This window comes from Choloepus didactylus, chromosome 3 (genome assembly GCF_015220235.1).
Source record: "Choloepus didactylus isolate mChoDid1 chromosome 3, mChoDid1.pri, whole genome shotgun sequence".
NCBI classification, from domain to species: Eukaryota; Metazoa; Chordata; class Mammalia; order Pilosa; family Megalonychidae; genus Choloepus; species Choloepus didactylus.
The window spans coordinates 111347185-111367714 of NC_051309.1; the positions used below are offsets into that span (position 1 = coordinate 111347185).

General features: G+C 38.0%; 1 pseudogene; it reads left to right on the forward strand.

Moving 5' to 3' along the window:
- Nucleotides 1-19878: 19878 nt before the first annotated feature.
- LOC119528744 lies at nt 19879-20180 on the forward strand (annotated as a pseudogene).
- The last annotated feature ends 350 nt before the right edge of the window (nt 20181-20530 follow it).

Genomic DNA, 20530 nt, shown 5'->3' on the forward strand with positions numbered 1-20530 from the left:
AATTTCTCTGTCTCACTCAGTTTAGAGTTTGTGTAACATGCCTTCCAGTTTAAAATTCAGTAAACTGCAACTTCATCTGTTGCCAATAATATGTGCCAAAATGTGCACATATTATAAACTACCTCTAACTTTTTCCCCAAGATTCTCTGTAGAATTAAATAAGGATCATAAAAAAGTGACTTATTCTGGAAAAATTACCAAAAATGTAAAAAGATCTCAATATATACTATGTAATATGACAATTCAACATTTGCTAAAAGCAATAAGGCTAATTACTTGTGATAGTAAATGGAAAGGAAACATAACAAAGTCCCCAAATCTTTAATGTAACTTAAAACTCAAAAATAAATTGTAATGGGCAGCAAACATTGGTACCTATTGACCATCACTATTAACTGGCAGTGGTATGGATTGACCATGTATAACAGCTATCTAAAGTGTATCATGTCATGTTTATTTAGAATACTGAAGGTTGAACAGCAATTTGTGAGTGCTAAATGTTAGACTATTACAGACTGTGCATTATCAAGTGAAACACTTTCAGTGTCTCCTCTGGAAGAGACGGGTTATAAAGTATAGTTGACCTACTTAGGTTCAGCTTATCCATCCATAAACCCTCAGGGTGCATTAAGCTACAGCATAAAAGCTTGTGCCAACCCCAGCCAACAATTTCATGTTCCATTTATTCACAGTCAATAGGCCCAATCAGGGTAGCTTGACTTAATGGTTACAGTAATTGTCCCTGAGGAGCAAATTTGGATTTATTTACTCAATACCATAGTATAGCAACTAAGGAGTGACATGGAGAGTTGGGCGGGGGGGGGGGGGGGTGGAATATCCAGGAAAACCATAAATTTGATCAAAATCTTAGAAAATAAAGGTTGAAAAGGAAGTGTCCTTCAATCTGGAGAAAATAATTCCAAGTGGATATTGTATCAGTTTTTAATTTCAGAGTGATTTTGAGCATTGGCTTTGGAACCACCAAACCCCAAGTTTAAATTCTGACACCTCTGCTTACCAGTTTATTGTGTTTTGGAAAATTATATAAACTTGCCAAGCCTCAATTTTCTCATCCATAAAATTCATAAAATACCCACCACATTGGTGAATTAAATAAAATAATATAGATGTCAGAGTGCTGAACATGCTACATTATCCCAGCTTGAGGAGCTCGTCCCAGAACCCTGCTAGATATCTGAGATCCTATTTAATCATCATTGGGGACTCTGTGGTGATGAATCTCCTGGCATACATAGATGGATAGCTGGGTGGTGGAGCAATAAAGATTAGTAGCACTGACCACGTGTTGTTCCATCTTCAGGGCAGTTAGCTAGGAAGGGTTCTCTGTGTAGATACTTTGAAAATTCCTATTTTGCATAAAAGCTGTACAGAAGTGTATGCACTGAGACCTTCCCACTTATGTGACTACTGAATATGTTACATGACAAAAGACATGGCCCAGAACAGCTCTTGTGTTCTTCAAACAATGCTTGAATAGGTGGTTTTTCTTTCAGCCCACTCAGCCAGGACATCCCAGGAAATGGTCCCACTGTGAGGCCACGCTATTGTTCCAAAGTGGCTACCGTTCAGACTATTCCATCCCTTTCCCTTTTTCTCTCCAGTCTGATGCACTATATTCCCACTTCCTCTTTATCCCTTCACATAAAAAAAAAAAAAAAAACTTTTTATCATATGGTACTCCTTGATAAATAATGAAGAAGAACATACACTGGACATTGAAAAGAAAAAAATGTGTTCACTTCTCCTCAAGTGTCCCCCTGCCAGAATTTGCCAAATGTCTCTTTCTAAACAAGCAAACAACAACAAAACAACAAAAAATGGAGTGGGAAATTTCACATTCCTGATTTCTCAATTATGATAAAGCTACAGTAATCAAGATAGTGTGGTATTGGCATGAAGAAAGATACATAGATCAAAGGAACATAATAGAAAGTCCAGAAATATGCAAACACATATGGTTAACTGATTTTCAACAAAGTTTTCAAGATAATTCAATGGAGCAAGGATAATCTTTTTGCATTAATCAGGGTTCTCCACAGAAATAGAACTGACATTATATACATTATGTATAATATACATAAATGAGATGTATTGTAGGAATTTGGTCACACAAACATGGGGATTGGCAAGTTCAAATTCCATAAGACAGGCCATAAGTTAGAAACTCCAATGAAGGTGAATTGAAACCCCCAGGAGGAGCTGGCTGGCTGAAGTAGAGGCAGGAATTCTTCTTTCTGACTCCTGAAATCTCCAATTCTGATTTAACAACCCCAACTGATCGGATGAGGATTCACCCTCATTGCTGAGAGCAGCCTCCTTTGTTGATTATAGAAGCAATCAACAGAATATAGATACTAATCCATCTATGAAATACCCTCATAGTAACAATCACGCAAGTGCTTGCTTGAAAAAACAACTGGACATAACAACCTAGCCAAATTCACACATGAAATTAACCATCACACTTTTCAAAAAGTGACACACACACAAAAAAGGAAAATATTTGCTCCTTAATTGCACCCTACACAAAAATAGACATAAAATATATCATAATGGAACTTAGAATAGGAAGTGAGACCTGGTAGGTTTGTACAGGTGAGTGTGAAACCCCTGTACATCCCAAAGTAATTTAGGCAGGGATAAAAATGTATTTTGCAGCTCCCTCGCTGCCCCAGGAACTGGGGGAAAATGCAGAAATACTGAACTTCCCCACCTGGGAAATTACTGATGTTCTCACAAGCTTTGAGGACCAACAACTTAGTAGGCCAAGACCTTGATCATGGGGCTTGTCCTTATGAAGCTTTTTGCTGCAAAGAAGAGGCTAAGCCTACTTAAAATTGTGCCTAAGAGTCTCCCTCAGAGAACCTCTTTTGTTGCTCAAATGTGGCCTCTCTCTCCCTAAGCCCACTTGGCAAACTTACTGCCTTCTACCCTACATGTGACATGACTCCCAGGAGTGTAAATCTCACTGGCAACATGGGACATGACTTCAGGAATGAGCCTCGGCCTTGCATCATGGGATTGAGAAAGTCTTCTTGACCAAAAGGGGGAAGAGGGTATTCTTATGTGCTATATAGATATAGCTTTTTAGTTTTTAGTGTATCGGAATAGCTAGAAGGAAATACCTGAAACTGTCAAACTGAAGATGAGTGTATAACTATGTAACTTATATGGTGTGACTATGTGATTGTGAAAACCTTGTGGCTCACACTCCCTTTATCCAGTGTATGGACAGAAGAATAGAAAAATGGGGACAAACATTTAATGAAAAATAGAGGTGTGACGGGGGGATGGGATGTTTTAGGTGTTCTTTTATACTTTTATTTTTATTCTTATTTTTTTATTTATTTTTTGGAGTAATGAAAATGTTCAAAAATTGATTGTGGTGATGAATGCACAACTCTATGATGGTACTGAGAACAATTGATTGTACACTGTGGATGATTGTATCGTATGTGAATACATCTCAAAAAACTGAATAAAAAAATCAAATGACAGCAACACTAATAAAAGTAAAAAAAATTTAAAATAAAATGTATCATAGACCTAAATGGTAAAACCTAAAATTATAAAAGCTTTAGAAGAAACCATGGGAGAAAATATTTGTTATCTTGAGTTTTACAAAGATCTTTTGGGGAAAAAATAACAAACCATAAAAAATTTATAAATTAGACTTCATCAACATTTAAAACTTTGGATCATCAAAAGATATTTATCCACACATTTATGACCACTTGATTTTTGACAAAGGTGCCAAGTTCGGTCCCTGAGGGAAGAAATGTTGTCTTCATCAAATGGTGATGGAACAACTGTAACTCTATGTGTAAAACAATGAATATGGAGGCTTTTGGTAAAGAAGATGGTGGCATAAGACATTCCGAGGTGCCATTTCCCCACAAAATCTTTGAACAACTTGCAAAAACTGGCAGCACCATCTTCCTTAGAGCCCCAGAAAACAATTAAAGGTTTGCAGTAATTGGGTGAGTCAAGAAAACACAGCTTTAAAAAACAGTAAGAGAAGCTCATGGAATCCTTGCCAATATAGTGGGAAGCCCAACTGTGCTCCCATTGTTGATCTCTAGCCCTGTTCCAGAGACAGCAGAGTAACAGCTATATACATGCAGTGGTGCCTGTATGCTGGTGCTAATTAATCAGGAAATTTGACTCTGGTTTGCCTCCTAGAATTTGCCCTGTAGTCAGAGGCAGCTTTCAGACAGCTAGAGCCATGTAAGACACAGTCTTATAGCAGCCTGGGGCAAAGGCTTACCTGCTTTAAATCACACAGTATAGCACCCAGGAAAGAGAGAAAGTCTATTTAAAAGGAATAGAGAAGGAATTCAAATTCCTGTAAATGGAGGAATTCCTAAGGCCAAGAGCAAGCACAAGCCCAAGAAAAAAGGCAGGCTCAAAAAAGTAGGGAGGATCCTATACTTCATATTTGCCTCAGGCTGGTCTTGATCAGAAGGCTAAACTCCAAAGGAGAGAAAACACTGCAAAAGTTGTTTTCTGCATTGGTGTGTAATTTTTTGCTAGTTTCTGTCACTCAAGGATACCTCTGTCATATCACTAGCTGGATACATATTCAAGGAACAGACAGCTCAAGGTCTATATCCAAGACTTAACACTTTAAAATATTAAAATGTGCAGGGTGAAACAAAAGATTACAAGGCAAATAAAGAAATAGGAAATGATGGCCCATCCAAAGGAGCAAGATAAAAATCCAGAAACCATCAAAAAACACCAGACTTTGAATGTAATATCAAAGAATTTTTCAAAAAAGATCCTCAACATGGTCAAGAAGATAAAGGAAAACACAGAGAGAAAATTAAAGGATATCAGGCAAATGATGAAAGAACAAAAAATGAATCTCAATAAAGATACAGGAATTTTAAAAAGGAACCAAATAGAAATGCTGGAGTTGAAGACCACATTAACTGAAATAAAAAATTCTCTGGAGGGTTTCAGCAGTAGAATGGAGCTGGCAGAAGAAAGAACTAATGAACTCAAAGACTAGACAACTGAAATGACTCAGGTCGAGAAAAAAAATAAATGAAAATCATAAACAGAGACTAAGAGACATCTGGGATACTATCAAGCATACCAATATACACATTATGTGAGTACTAAAATGAGAAGAAAGAAAGGACAGCAGGAATAGTCAAAGAAACAAGGGGTGCAAACTTCCCAAATTAAATGAAAAATATGAATATGCACATTCAAGAAGCCCAATGAATCATACAGGATGAATTTGAAGAGAAACACTCCCAGACACATAGTAGTCAAACTGTGGAATGCCAAGGACAAGGAAAGAGTTCAGAAAACTTCAAGAGAAAACAAGGTGTAATACACAAGGGAGTCCCAATAAGATTAAATGTCAGTTTTCATCAAGAACCATAAAGGCAAGAAGACAGTAGAACAAAATACTTTAAAAGCTGAAAGAAAACAGGTGCCAACCAAGAATTTTATATCCAATGAGACTGTCTTTCAAAAATGAGGGTAAGATTAAGATATTCCCAAATAAACAAAAGCAAGGGGAAATTTGTGAATATAGACACAAAAATCTTCAACAAAAATATTAGTAAACTGAATCCAACAGCACATTTAAAGAATTTTACACCATGATCAGTGAGATTTATACCAGGCATGCAAGAGTAGGTCAACACAAGGAAATGAATTCATGTAAATACCACATTAACAGAACAAATGACAAAACTACATAGCCATCTCAATCTACACAGAAAAGGCATTTGACCAAATCCAGCACCCCTCCTTGATGAAAACACTTAGAACATTTTCCAAAGATTGAGGCCTCCCAAGTGTCCACCAAAAGATGAATAAGTAAACAAAACATAGTAAATTCGTACAATGGAATATTATTGAGCCATAAAAAGAATGAAGTTCTGATACACGCTACAACATGGATGAATTTAGAAGAGATATGTTGAGTGAAATAAGCCAGACACTAAGGACAAAATTGTATGATCTCACTGATATGAAATAATTAATATAAGCACATTATAGATTCAGAAACTAGAATACAAATGCTAATAATGGAAAACGTTAATAATGCCACTTTGAGCATTGATGTGCCAATATCTGTTTGAGTCCCTGCTTTCAGTTCTTTTGGATATATACCTAGAAATAGTATGGTTGGGTTATATGGTAATTCTATACATAACTTTCTGAGGAACTGCAAAATTGTGTCCATAGCAGCTGCACCATTTTACATTCCCACCAATAATGAATGAGTATTCCTATTTCTTCACATTCTTTCCAATACTTATTCTGCCTCCCCCCACCTTTTTTTAAATAGTAGCCATTCTAGTGGGTGTGAAATGGCCTCTCATAGTCATTTTCAGAATACAAGTTTCCAGGGGCCAGGATGGAGGTAGGAAATGGGGAGTGTGATGGTTTGGAGGCCTTATGGACTCCAGAAGACCATGTTCATAATGCTAATCCATTCTGGTGGGTGTAAACCTATTGTAAGTGGGACTTTGATTAGGTTATTTCAGTTAAGGCATGCCCAAAGTGAGTCTTAATCCTCTTATTTGAGTTCTTTATAAGAGGATGAAATTCAGGGAAAGAAAAAGAAACACACAGAAGCTGGGAAATGAAGCCACAGAAACAGAGAGGAAGCCACTGAAGCCAGAGCTGGAAGCAATGAAATCTGGAAGAGAAGGGAGAGACCAGCAGATGCCACCATGTGCCTTGCCATGTGACAGAGGAGTCCCACATTGCCAACAGCCTGTCTTCAGGAAGAAGGTATAGTCTTGATGATGCCTAGATTTGGACATTTTCATGACTTCAGAACTGTAAGCTTGTAAACTAATAAATCCCCATTGTATTAGCCAACCCATTTTATGGTACCTGCATTTCAGCAGTTTTAGCAAACTAAAGCAGGGAGTTACTGCTTACTTGGTACATAATCTGCTTAGGTGTTGGGAAAGTTTTGTAATGGAGGCTGGTGATGGTAGCACAACATTGTGAATGTAATTAACATGACTGAATTATATATTTGAATGTGATTAAAAAGGAACTTTTCAGGTTGCATATATGCTACTAGAATAAAAATTTATTAAAAAAATAGGACTTTACAACACAGCATACCCTATTGTAAATGGTGGACTATATAAAAATACTCTTTCATGAATTATAACAGAAGTAGCACACTAATGCAAGGTGTTAATAATAGGGTGCATTTAGGAAACTCTGTATTTAATGCATGATTTTTCTGTAAACCCACAACTTCTCTAATAAAAATAAACTATAGTTAAGTTCATGTCTTGCATCTACTCATAACCCTCCAATGGCTTTTAGCCCATTCAGAGTAAAAGCCCTTATAATGGCCTTTAAGGTCCTATATAGTCTGCATCACTACACGCCTCTCTGTTCTCATTTACTACCACTCTCCTTTCTCTCCTACAGTCATACTGGCCTCTTTTCTGCTAAGCACAATGCGTGCTTCTCCTCCTTCTGCCTGAAAACATCTTCCACCACATACCTCCTTTGCTTCCTTCAGATATTTACTCAGTTACTTCATTCATAAGGAATTCAGGACAATCCTATTTAAAATAGTTTTCCTTTTCCCTCCCTCCACTTCCTTGGTTATACCTTCCCCATAGAACTCATTACTAAGTGAATATATATATGTACAATCTATGTATAATGAATATGTATATATACACACATATATATATATAATTCAGTTATTTGAATCTTTCTCTTCACTCTGGAACATAAACTATGCAAGCACAGGAAATTTTGTCTATTTTATTCATCGTTGTATCTCCATCTACCATATTGCCTGGAAAATAGTAGCTGCTCAAAATTTATTAGTTTGCATGAATTTATGTAAACATTCATATTTTTAATATAGAGAGTCTTCATTATTAAGAGATTGACTACTTCACCTTGACATTTAAATAAAGCTTACTTCTGCATTTTGATCCTTTACACTTACATTTAAAAAGAAAAAGGTTTATATTATTTTCTAGAGATGGAAGTTTAATGAATGTCCTCTGTGTAGTTGGTTCATCCTAAAGCCATATTATTTCCTTGCCTAATCTTTGGCATGAGCAGGAAGTAAATTAATGACTAACCTTTTCAGAAGAATTCCCCTGAAGCACTATCGCATGAGGCAATAGAAGTTTTTCCTTACTAGGACACATTCCTATGTCTTAGTACATATTTAGACACTGGATTCCTTTAAAACTAATGGGAGGTCTCTAGGCCAAACACACATACAGGAAATGAAAAAAAAATGGTATGGTAAGGCAAGCTGTGATAAAAGATCTTCTAGCTTGCTTTTGCCTAATGTGTCACATGGAAGATTTATTTTAACATATCTATTGGATAAAATGAACAGGAAAATACCATCTACAGTATTCTTTTGCTATTCTTGCTCTTGTTTCTATGAATGCCACCTCTTCATTTGAGTCATGTATTGGGGTTGGAAAAAAGTGGAATATAATTTTCTACTAACTGCCATTCTGTGCTTAATTTAAAAAAAAAAAACTGATTGCAAATGCAATTTTGGAAATGTTTAAGCTGCAAACTATAAGTAAAGAACTAAGTAATTCATATTTGCAATGAAAAATAGCATTTGGCTAGATTAGTGGTTTGTTTAGGAGTTTTGTTTTGCTTTGTTTTGCTTTTTAAGAGGCCTAGATGTTTGTTCTAATGTTGGATATTCTCCACTAGTAATGCATTTACTACTCCATATTGCTTCCTTCTCCACATTTTTAGTCTTCTCTTTTCCTTGACACATTCTTGTCTAAATATTAGTATTGGGGAATGATGTCATATCATCCACAAAAGGCATGTTGAGTTCACAACCCCTGGTCCTGTGGATATAAACCCACTTATAAATAGGACCTAATAATAGTGTGCCCAAATTGAATGAGAGTGGGCCTTAATCCAATACAGCTGAAGTCCTTATAAGCAAAGGAAATTGGACATGGAAAGACAACCCACAGGGAGCAGCACAAATCTGGAAGTCAATGGAACCCAGAAGAGAAAAGGGAAGCTGCTATGACAGAAAAGCCCAGATCTCAAAGACTGCTGGCCTGCCAAAAGATATGGACTCCAGGAGGAGGCAAGCCTTCTAGCTTCTGAAACTGAGCCAATAAACTCCTGTCGTTAAGCCAACACATTGTATGGTATTTGTTTTAGCAGCTAGGAAACTAATACAATTATTTTATCAAAAAAGTACTGAACTTTTTTAGTTTTTTTTTTAATAGCTATTGCTGCCCAATAGTCTCTGTTGCAAGATAATATCCCATGCATATCCCATGCCTTTCTGGTCACTACTGGTAGCAAGAACAATTGCATTTAGGGAATTACCACTGAATTTCAGGTATTAAAAAATCAAATCCAGGCTAAATTAGAACTTCAATCTGACATTCAAAGCTTCACCCCGTGCCACAGTTCAAAAGATCCATAGATGAGATAACTTCAATGGTGAAGTGGTCCTTGTTTATTTTATCCCCCTTCATCTTCCCTCTGCATTAATTCTTCCTGCAGATTTCCCTGAGTCAGGGTAGTGGATAGGAGAGATTAAGAAAATAGTTATATATTATGTGAAAGATGTTATTTTAATTTGCCACAGCAAGCCCCCAATGCTGGCTCTCTTATGGGGCACATTTGTGCACCCTTTATGGTATCTCTTAAGTACCTCTAGCCTGCAGAATTCCCTTATATAAGTGAAACATCCCAGTTGACTTGTTAGAACTGCCCTCAGTTCTTGCTCTCTTTGGTGCACCTCTTGTTCTCTTTTGCTGGGTGTGCTAGTTTGGATGTATTCTGTCCCGCCAAAAGCCATATTCTTTAAGGCAATCTTGTGGGGGCAGACATATTAGTGTTGCTTAGGTTGGAATCCTTTGATAGAGTGTTTCCATGGAGACGTGACTCAATCAACTGTGAGCAAAGCATTTGATTGGATTATTTCCTTGGAGATATGGACTCTGCCCATTCAGGGTGGGTCTTGATTTAATCACTGGAGTCCTATAAAAAGAGCTCATAAACAGAAGGAACTCAGAGCAGCTGAAAGGGACATTTTGGAGAGCAGCTGAGAGACATTTTGAAGATGGCCATTGAAAACAGACTTTTGCTAGTGTTTTCGAGATACTACAGAAGTTAAGAGAGGACAAAATGCCCCAAGAGCAACATTTTGAATGATGCACAGGAGCTGAGAGAAGAGCTGGAACAAAATCTGGGATCACCAGATGCCAGCCACATGCCTTCCCAGCTAACAGACTGTTTCCAGATGCCACTGGCCTTTCTTCAGTGAAGGTATACTCATGTTGATGCCTTAATTTGGACATTTTCATGGCCTTCAGACTGTACAATTGTAACCAGATATACCCCCTTTATAAAAGCCAATCCATTTCTGTTATTTTGCATAATGGCAGCATTAGCAAACTGGAACCCTGGGGTTCCTTCTCTCCAGCTGACTTCTCTCTTGAATAGGTCCCAGTTAGACATCTTGAGCCTTTCCATGACAGCCACTTAGGGTATAGAAAAATCATGCCTTCTTACTCTACCAAATAGTGGAATAGAGTTTATTAGGCCTTTGCCCTCTCTGCTTGTCCTGCAATTGCAGATTTTTCCAGTCAGCTTCATGGCTTCAGAATTCTCCAGTCTGGAAGCAAGTAGGAAGCAGGCACTAGTTGCTTTGTACATAGATGTCCCTTCTCTAGGGGAAATGTTAAATCTCTAAAGAATTTCTCTACCAGACTCCAGGCAAGCTTAAAAGTTTCTGCAGCTATTAAAGCAGCCAGCCAGGAAATGAGATTCCAGTCTCTGCTACTTCTTGGCATCTCCAGACTCTTAGACTTATTCTCTTAGAGACCCATCAGTTGGCTTAAGATGAACGCCAGCACCCCATTTGAGAAGGAAGGGGAAATGCCTTAGTGTTCCTCATTTATCTAATGTCAGACTTATTTTAAGTACTCTCAACAATCACTTTAAAGTTCCTATTTTTCTCTTATATAAGCTAGAAATTAGTGGCTGGAATGATAGTCCCCAAAAACCTCCTAGCTTTTAGTAATTTAATCATGGTTGTATTTAGTATTTGTCTTTAAAATGTGAGCATAATTATCACCTATTGCTTTCATATTTATTATCTTTGTTTGTCAGGACTCTTATTACAAATACCACATAGTGGGTTGGCTGAAAAAATAGAAATGTATTGGCTCACATTTTTAGAAGCTAAAAGTCCAAAATCATGGTGTCAGCAAGGCCATGCTTTCTCCAAAGTCTGTAGCATTCTGGTGATAGCTTTTCAGTAATCCTCCATCACATGGCAAGCTGTCTCTTCCTGTCTCGTTCTCTGGTGTCTACTGACTTCTGCTAACTGAGCACATCCCCATTTCCTCTACTTATGAGTACTTCAGCCATATTGGGTTAAGGCCCACCCTGAATCCATTTGGCCTCATCCAAATAGGATCTTCAAAGACCCTATTTACAAATGAGTTCACATCCACAGGAACAGGGGCTAAGATTTAAAAATATTTTTGTGTGGGACATGATTCAATCCACCACATGACCTCATCTCAAATTCTAAGATGATAGGAAATTCCCAGTCAACATCCTATGTCACCTATCTCACCATTGCAGAGAACTGTCATTCTGCCTTACAGTCAAAGCATTGTGTAGCAGGCTGAATAAGGACCCCTAAAGATGCCCATTTCCTAATCCCCAGAATCTGTGAATACATTACATGGCAAAAGGGACTTTGCAAGGTGTGATTAAGTTAAGGATCTTGAGATGGGGAGATTATCCTGAATTTTTCAGGTGAGCCATAAATGCAATCACAAGAGTCTTTATAAGAGGGAAGCAAGAAGGAAGTTGACTTCAGAAGTAGAAGATGTGACAATGAAAGCAAGAAGTTGGAATGATGTAGGTAAGGAGTCATAACCCAAGAAATGCAGAAGGCTTCTAGACCCTGGAAAATACAAGAAAACAGATTCGCACTAGAGCCTTCAGAAGGAACCAATCCTGCCAACATCTTGACTTTAGCCCAGTGAAAATTGATTTGAATTCTGACCTCCAGAAGTATGAGAATAAATTTTTATTGTTTTATGCAACCAAATTTGTTGTAATTTGTTATAGCAGCCATAGAAAATGCATACACATTGTTTCACTTAGGATGCTTTTAGATAAAGTAACAGAAATCCTGGACTCAAATGAATACAATAAGGAAATATATCATTTTACATACCAGGAAATCTAGAGTTAGGGCAGGCTTAGGTGTGGTACAAAGTTCTAGCTTCTTTCCATTGTTCTGTTATGCCCACTCTGCATGCAAGTTTTATTCCTGATCCCGCCAGCCAAAGTCTCACAAGGTGGCTGCCAGCAACAATGGGATAATATATTATCTAATTCATAGAGGGAAAAAAAAAAAAAAGCTGCCACTTTATCATGGTTTATAAATTCTGCCTGTTAGTCTGATTGGGCCAGATTAGGACTTGTGCTCACTCCTGGGCAGAAAACAATCTATGAATGCTATGCTCTAATTGACTTGAGCAGGTGTTCCTGAACTAATCACTAGTAAGGTATGAGATTAGCATAATTGTCAGTGGCTAATCAGGATCTACCTCTAGCTCTGGGGATAAGGTGAAACTTGGGCAAAATTGGCATAAGGAAGAGGGCAAGCATAGGTAAATCACAAAATTTATCATCCAACTGGGACACTATTGAGAATAAAATGGTGCACTATTAAGAATTCTAACAAGAAAACAGATATGAAGTGATACTATCCCACTCACTCTGGGACTTATGAACATCCTATTGGTAGGAAGTCATAGTGTCTTCTACAAGAATTTTCTTTAGGGCTGCTTAGAACACTCTGTTGGTATAAAAGCGATTCCTAAGAACAAACAATTACAAAAATGAGGAAACATTTGATCTGCAAAATTTGATGACTTGCCAAAGTTCATGCAATTGGAAACCAGTAAAAACAGGTACATAAATAACCAAGTCTTCCTAACTCAATTTTGGTGCTCTTTCCACATGTAATGTAGAGTCAAATACAGAGACCCACCTCAACCCCAAGTATTTGATCATACAAGTCAAGGGATAGCCAGAAGAAGGCAGCCAAACAGAGGAGAGGTCTGTATGGAAAGCCGTGTCAAGAATTGTTGAAGAAGTAAGGTGTTATCTCAAATTGCAAAGTCCTCATTGAGAGAGGACTTGTAAGAGAGGATTTAGATTTAGTCTCTAGTTCTCCAAAAGTCATAAGTAGAATCAATGGATAGAAATTGACTAAAGGAAGATTTTAATTCACTTGTACAATATCTATTCTCCTCCCTTACCAAGAACTTTCTGTCTATGCATATGAGCCTTTTAGTTGATTGACATGAACAGTAGGAGGAAGAAATCATTGTGACTCACAGAAATACTCAAGGGACCACATTTCTCAACATCAAAGAACAAAGATATCACTGTCAGAGGTTCTATATTGATTCTCATGACAAAATTTTGGCATGATCCCAGGTATCCATTGCTTTCTAGTGATTTGAAATAATCCCTTCTAGATTCTACCTGCTTCCAGTGTCCTGGGTGTGCAATAGCCTTTCCTTATTCTTTCATGCCTGCTCATTTTCCAGGCCTAGTGGAGTTGGTAACTGCACTAAGTCCTCAGAGGGTCAACAAAAGGTCAAAGGACCACAGTGGTTTGCAGAAAAATCAGAATATCATCTATTTCAGTTCTCAGGACACCGTGATCAACTAGCCAATGCCAAAGATACCTGCAAATCAGACTATTCTGATAACTATATTGACTCCATTGCCCTTTATAGTTGCCCTACCCACCTTGCCTCTGACAACTATATGCCACTACTTTGTCCCTGCCACCCTAGACAACCCATCACCCCACTGAATTCAGAGAGCCAATTTTAAAGGCAATGTTTCCCATTATCACTCTTCTCCTATAGATAACAGACACTAGAAAGCTCTTCTGGGTTGCTGAGCTGTCTGTCATGAATGTATTTATAACAACCTCATGAATGGACTATCCTTCAAACTATCTTAGGTGAAACAATTAGCAGGTAAGATGACCCACATGATAAATATACTCTAGCATTCCAATCTTCCTAAACTTTTAAGTATGTTTCTCTTTGGTATTCATGAAAGTTCTGACATTTTGACTCCATTTAGAGTGGAATGTCTTGGGTTCAAGTTTTAGTCAACTAATCAAGACAATTGTAAAACCCACTCTCAACTGCTCAAGTTAACACATTGAATCTTGAATTTCTGCCATATAAATGAATTCAGCTTGATCTAACTCCTCAGGATCCATTCCCACACACATTCTATAGGTTTCTGTCCCTACAAATTGGCAAAATTTGACAATTATTTTAGTGTGTGTCATAATCCCTCATAGGTCATGCTCTATGCCTCGTGTTCTGGAATCTGCTGGGATTTGAGTCTGGTGATAGTTCTAAAAGCAATAAGAGATATTGGGAGCAATAAGAGATGTTGGGAGTGCGTTAAGAGATGTTGAGTCCTGAGAACGATAAGCAGTTCCCTACAAGGTAACTAACTACCTCAGGGGAGGATATTATTGGTCTTTAGGAAAGAGGAGACTAACCTCTTCAGATAGGGAAGAATGACTGCATCTACTAGCAAAGGGGACCTGATGAAATATAAGTGTTCATGGCCTCCAGCTTCATCAGAATCTGCTCATACGTCTCCATCCCAATTATCAGGCTTCCACTCCTCCACCCTACCCTGCCAAATGCCCTAAACTGTGCATAAGAAACCTGCAAGATTAGGAATTCAATTTGTACTGTAATACAGATACTCAGAATTAGGCTTTGGGTTTGATTTTCAGAATACTCAGCAATGCAACTACAGGAGATATGCACAGATACCACACACACAACAGTCCCGATCATGACACACATGTACGTACACTACTCATGACAAATTTATTTTCGGGCAGACATGGAAGTTTTCTGCTCCCTTATCTAGACTTTGAGCTAGAAATTTAAAGGTGTAAGCACATGATTTTTGTTCCCAATGCACTAAAAAGCAAACAACCAAATCCATTACATTCCTTATTTTTCCTATAATGTGTTGTAGACGCAGGTACTTGGTCAAAGTCTTGCCTTCTTTAGGCACATGAATACAGTTGCCTCTGAAACTGGTGTTGGGCCTGAATTGCTATGGGTAAGCATGGCTGGCAGTTGAGAAGAAAATCTAGATGGGACTGGAGAAGAGCAATGATAACCCAAACCCACAGGAACAAATAGAACCCATGAGGACAAACTGGATCTCATGTCTGTCACCACCTCTAAACTTGTTGACCTTGGCGATCTGCAGGAGAAGTTGATAGCCTTCACCACTGAGATGCACAGGCACTTGACCCAGGACTTGAGACGCCAAAGGAGGAGATCCTACGAGAACCAGAAGAGCCATAAATCCTGCTGATTCTCCACATCGACAAGGTGAGCAAGCAGATGCAACAAAGCATACGAACAACAAGAATACCTGTCATCCTACACCAACCTTTAGAGTGTAATAGCCACTGCTTTACTACCAGCTCCCATATTGCTCTCAAATTTCTCTTGTGGCTGACTCTAGCTCCAAACCAAACAGGAAGGGAATTCTGGAGAAAGCACTTCCAGCTTAGGTAAATTGACAAGTATGTAGCCACTACAGTGTCTTGTCCTTCTAATATTTTTGTCTCTTCTGTCTCTTTTCTCTGTCCCAGTTGCCCTTGTATCAGCATCCTTTTTCCTCCTTTAGTCAAATAAACAGAAGTCCTTATACATTCAACTCACTCAAAGAACTATCTTTGGGGGATGGGAGTGGGTAAGCAAAGCTGTTTGCAAGGTCTCACATGTCTAATCTCTCTTTACACTATAAGCTCAGCTAGGTCTCCCTATTATGTTTGTGTGTGCGTGTGTAGGTGGATATGTATAGTGTGTGTATATAAATACATACGGGTATACACATGTTATATACACCTGGTGTGTGTTTGTGTCTGTATGTGTAAAACCAAGTCCTTCTTTTTGTTTTTGAAATATCATTTTCATATTTTTATAATTAAAATTTTCCTTTGAATGGCTGAACTAACTAATACCAGAATCCCCCCCCCCGCCCCACCTCCAAAAAAACCCCATTAAAGTAAAAAGCAGTAGCTGCTTTACAAAGGGTGCATTTCTGCCAGTATGAATCATTTAAATTACATCTGAGGTCAAAAGATCCTTTATTATATTTCTTCATTTTCCTTTTTTCTTTTTCTCACTACAATTTAATTATATAAAGTAGAATACTAAGAGGATGATTGCCAGGAATGGTTTATTACCAACACTCTCTGACGCATCTTTGTTAAATAGCTTCTAATGTGAAGTCCTTATTCATTAACTAGATTCTATTTTGTTAACAATTGATTTTGAAAAAGGTTTCAGGTTCTTATAATATTCTATATTTGCTAATATACTGGCATCTGACATTTTACTAAAAATAAACCAATTTTGCTTCTTGATGATTCATTGAATTCCTTATCTCAAAAATTCCTTTGTAGGAACTTGTTTATTATATGAAATCATGGCCCCATGATACCACCATGCACACCCAAACACACTCAAAAACTAATATATAGATATGGTTTCTTTGGCCTTCTGCTCTCAGCATATTCCCACTGGGCCTCAGAGCAAGTCTAGCAAAAGGCAAAACTTCAATATAATTATAGAGCACATACCACCGCACTTCTGTGGTCCTACATGATTTGCTCCTATTCTCACCTCTCACCTAGTCTGACTTCTTACCAGAAGAGACATATCTTCTCTCTGTACATCTCAGCACTTAGCTAGATTAAGTACTCAGCACTCCAAAGTTAGATGATATGGATTCCCAGTGTTACAGGCATTTGAATTGGGAGTTCTTGAGGAATGAAAAAAAAAAAAATTCAACCCTTAAATGTTTAAATCTCCAAACATATCTTTCAGGCAATGTGATAAAAATATTTCAGGGCCCTTAAATTATTGGTATAAAGATCTGCCCTTCCCATCTACTCATAAAGCTGATCCTTCCTATTACACTTAGCCGGAAAAACCATTTCCAAATAGTAGAGTTCATCAGCACGTCTCATACCCAATTTCACCACAGTGAGAAAGTAGAACTATTCTTTTTTTTCCTACTCTTGTAGAATTGTTGCATTATCTTTAAATGCAATAATCTCTGCCAACCCTAGATTCATATACATATCAAAAAGTTTACTTCCATGATCTTTTTTAAAGATACATGATTTAGAGCAACATTCTTAAAAATTTACATACAACAAAAACAATGTAAAACCATGAGGAAACCAGAAAGAAGTTTATGTTCCATCTTTTAAACATGTGATAGAAGACCAACCCTGGAAAAAGTACCAACAATGATTGTTCGTGAAAAGGTCTGACAGCTACATTAGCTTTTGCTGAGTATTGTAAAATTGAATCAAAAGAGATTGCAAGGGCAAAATAAAAATTAAATTTCAAGGCAGGAAGGGCTGATGTGACATTTTTCAATGTAAAACTTTGGGGAAAAATCTGCCTCAGCAGCCCAAATACCTGCAAAGCTTCCTGGATAATTAAAGCAGGGAATTCAAAAACATAGATTTTGTTTTTAATGTGTATAAATCCAGTTTGTTTTGGAAGCAGTGGCCTTCCAGAAATTTTAGAGAAATATATGCTTAATTTAATTTTCACTGTTCTTTTTCTCATTCTGTACTGTATAGAAAACTTTGATGTTGGTAGCCACAGTTCTATTCTATTTACCACAGTGCATACTTAAGGACAATGGGGGATTGTCATAGACCATACTTGTCAATCAAATATTTTAGTGCCTGTTTTAGTTTCCTGGGCTGCTCAAGCAAATACCAATGCAATGGTTTGGCTTAAACAATTGGGAATTTGTTTGCTTACGGTTTTGAAGCTAAAAGAAAGTACAAATCAAGGAATCATCAAGGCGATGCTTTCTGTCTGAAGATGGTGGCATTCTGGGGCTGGCTGCCAGTGAGCCTGGGGTCATTAGCTTGTCACATGGCAAGGCACATGGCAGCATCTCCTGGTCTCTCCCTTCTATTCCTGGTTTAGCTTCTTGCCTCCTGTAGCTTTCTCTCTGTCTGAATTTCACTCGGCTTAAAAAGGACTCCAGTAATAGGATTAAGACTCCTCCTGAAGGAGGTGGGCCACACATTCTTAACTGAAATAACCTCATCAGAAGGTCCTACTTGCAATGGGTTCATGCCCACAGGAATGGATTAAATTTAAGAATATGTTTTTCTAGGGTTCATTCAGCTTCAAACCACCATAGTGCTAGAAAGATTCTCTAACACAGAACCAAAGGGGTGAGTGCATTCTTCGTTTCAAGAACTGAAATATTGCAAGGGGACTGGGAATCCAAATACTCAATAATAGTTCTGGGAGACCGAATCAAGATGTTTCACATCTATGTACTACTATTATTCTACAAGTGTGTGCAACAGTCATCATGGACAGACATCCTGGTCACCACTTCCCCTGTTCCATTCTTTAAAGGTTTTCAGTTCCTTTCTCTTTCCATCATTATTTCTATCCACATCTATCAATAATTCTCAACCTTGACTGCAAACTGGCTTTATGAGGAGCTTTAAAGTAGCACCAGTGCACAAGTCCCATCCACAGAGATTCTGGTTTAATTGGTCTGGTATGGAGCCTGGATTTGGATATTTTTTAAACGCTCCCTGGATAATTTTAATTGAAGCCAGGATGGAGAATCACTGAGGTAGACAAAGTCTCAATACTGGCCTCTCCATTACTAATTTGCCCTCCTCCAGAATCTGGTCCTTTACCTCACTTCAATCACCCCCCAATGGTTATACAATAGACCTTGCTATTACCCACATCTGCAGTCCTCCATAATGTCAATTTCAAGCATGCAACTCCTTCCTACTCCTCCCAAAATTCTTTGATTCCTCTTTGAAATTGGCCGTGTTTGAACTGAAACTCACTTCATGTCCTCACTGCAGCCCCCACCTTGGATTCCATGGCCCATTATTATAATCACTACTATCCTGCATAAGCCTTAGCTCATCTGTCCCTTTCATCTTCCCTTGTTTATGCCTTATAAAATCCCAATCCTATACAAATCCAATTCCCTCCATGTCTTGTACCTTGTATGACTGAGCAAAGACACAAGAACAACCTGCCCCAATCAAGATGGCAGAATGAGATGCTTTAGGGTTCTGTGCCCTCACAAAAACTTTGAACAACCAGCAAGAACTGGCAGAAATATCTTTCTCAAAGCTCCAGAAAACAGTTAACAGATTGCAATAACAAAATGAGTGCTGAATCAAGGGGAAAAAAAAAAAAAACACTTAAAAGAGGTAAGATTTTGTGATGCTCAGGCTAGCCCCTTCCCCACCCCTCACCAGGCTGGCACAGAGCTAGCCCACACTCCCAAACACAGATCCCTGGCACAGAGCTAGCCCACACTCCCAAACAGTTGCAGAGGGAGTAGAGTAATCCTGATGCACATACTGGGAGCATGCACATCTAGCCCAATCTGTCTGGTGGTGGCCTTAGGGACTCAGTATCCCAGAACTTGCTCTTACATAGAAGCCAGCTTACTGAGCTCACCTACAGAATGCTTTTGGAGAATAGTCAAGTGGTTACATGAGGCAAGGGATTGCTGGCTGTGGGATGCACAGTGTAGTGCACAGCACCATGGGAAAATTGTCTCCTAGGGAAAAGGGGACATTTGTAACCATGTGAATGGGGTAATTCCAAGGGCCACATGCACATGCCCAAGACAAGACATGTGCATGTAAAGAATCAATGTGCTTGAGCAGCTAGCTGCACCTGGGTATCGAAGGACTGGTGAGGGAAAATGGCCAAGAACAAACTAACAGGGCAGAAGTCTAGGAATGTATTTCACATAGCCAGCCAAAAAACTTTAAGAATAAAAATAAAGCAAAATCAGTTACCATGAATCTTAAGAAGATAAACACTGTGGATGATGAAAAAGTTAACAGAGTAAATAAAGCTTTTGTAGATATACAAAAGGAACTTGCACGCTTCTCAAAAGGCCTTTCCCTTGAACCTCTACAAAAACAGAAGATTCCTCAGCAGCATCATGAAAACAAACCAGTTAATGTTGATGAGGCTACAAGATTAATGACTCAGTTATAATAGAGTGGTGATGCATCAAATTTCCAAAAAAAGATCAATAAATTAAATGTTTTATACAACTTTGTTTTTAGAAATCTTGTTAATGTACAGGCATTGGCACATTTTAAAAACAAACTACATAAACAGATCTTTCCTATAGTCTAGGAAAGTGGAATGTCAGAAGTCAACAAAATGTGATAAACTTAAAGTACTAAAACAGAAGGCACTTCACAAAATCTGTTCACTGAAACAGTTAATATGTCTTAGTTCACATCCCTCACTTTATAAGTGGCAGTGAATGTCTGATTGTATTGGAAGAACAAAAAAATATGGACAATTTTGTGGCAGTAAAAATATAAGGCAAACAAACA